At 31.6% G+C, this 1076-nt stretch overlaps 1 long non-coding RNA gene across 1 annotated transcript; it reads left to right on the plus strand.

Annotated features, from left to right (window-relative positions):
• Positions 1 to 197: 197 nt before the first annotated feature.
• Positions 198 to 818, plus strand: LOC107734099 (uncharacterized). Its single transcript, XR_001639065.1, has 3 exons — positions 198 to 430; positions 525 to 580; positions 714 to 818. It is a non-coding gene; the product is annotated as an uncharacterized LOC107734099 (long non-coding RNA).
• The last annotated feature ends 258 nt before the right edge of the window (positions 819 to 1076 follow it).

The raw sequence follows: 1076 nt of genomic DNA on the forward strand, positions 1-1076 counted from the left end.
AATATAATAATATAAATATATAAATGTATATACATGCAAATATTTCCAAAATATATACTATATGTGTGTATAATAAATAAATACAGTACACATAAATATATTATGTAAACAAAAACTTCTATTTTGGATGTGATTAATCGCGATTAATCGTTTGACAGCACTAATAATAATGAATGTGTCCTTTTTATTGGGCCTCATCTCAGAGATGAGCGGCTACAGAATTGTATTCACAGATGGTAATTTACTTCCATTATGCTAAGAAACAGGTCATACTCTATCAACAAGCAGATATGATCTTGTGAGAATGCGTTTAGAAGACAAATAGACAAACTGACCTGAAAAATAATACTGGTTAAAAGTACAGCTTATTCTAATTTTGTCTTTTTTTTAAAAATTGTATTTAACAGAGTGCATATGATTCACTGGTACGGTGAGTAGTCTGTAGAAAACGTTTAATTACAGAATATTGTCTAGTTAGTAATCACAGCGTGATTGTAATGATCCTGTGTTTTGGTTTCTTTTAGATGGGCAGAAGTGGAAACACCCAGAAGGAAAAAAATTAAACGCATTCTAGACTCAGGTGTTTATTATATATTTAGTTTCATTTCTCTGTTTTTGTCAAAATGAGAAGATAAATTTTAGATATTTCTTGGGCTGCATAAAACATTATTCAAATAGTTTTGATTTTAATTACTTATGTCTCTCTGTTTTAGATGATGAAAGTCCCACCAGCACTGACCGTGTAGTAGCTCCAGCAGTGTCAAATACAGAGGAGTCTATGCTTCCGAAACAGCCCAGTGTGAGTCTCGTATCATAAAATTGGACTGTTTTGATATGTTTCCATATGTACCAAAGTTTCATAATAAACTTCACTGAAACTGCTCAGTCCATATTGGAAGAGACAGTTCACCCAAAAATGAAAATTCACCCTTGTGTTGTTCCAGTCTTGTGTGACTGTATTGACTTTCTAAGCAAGACTTGACCCCATTGACTTTTAATATAGACAAAATATCTCAGACATTTTTTAAATTATTTTGTTTAGTTCCACAAAAGAAAGTCAGTCATACAGGTTTAGA

The sequence above is a fragment of the Sinocyclocheilus rhinocerous genome, unplaced genomic scaffold (assembly GCF_001515625.1).
Source record: "Sinocyclocheilus rhinocerous isolate Xijiao unplaced genomic scaffold, SAMN03320098_v1.1 scaffold43369, whole genome shotgun sequence".
NCBI classification, from domain to species: domain Eukaryota; kingdom Metazoa; phylum Chordata; class Actinopteri; order Cypriniformes; family Cyprinidae; genus Sinocyclocheilus; species Sinocyclocheilus rhinocerous.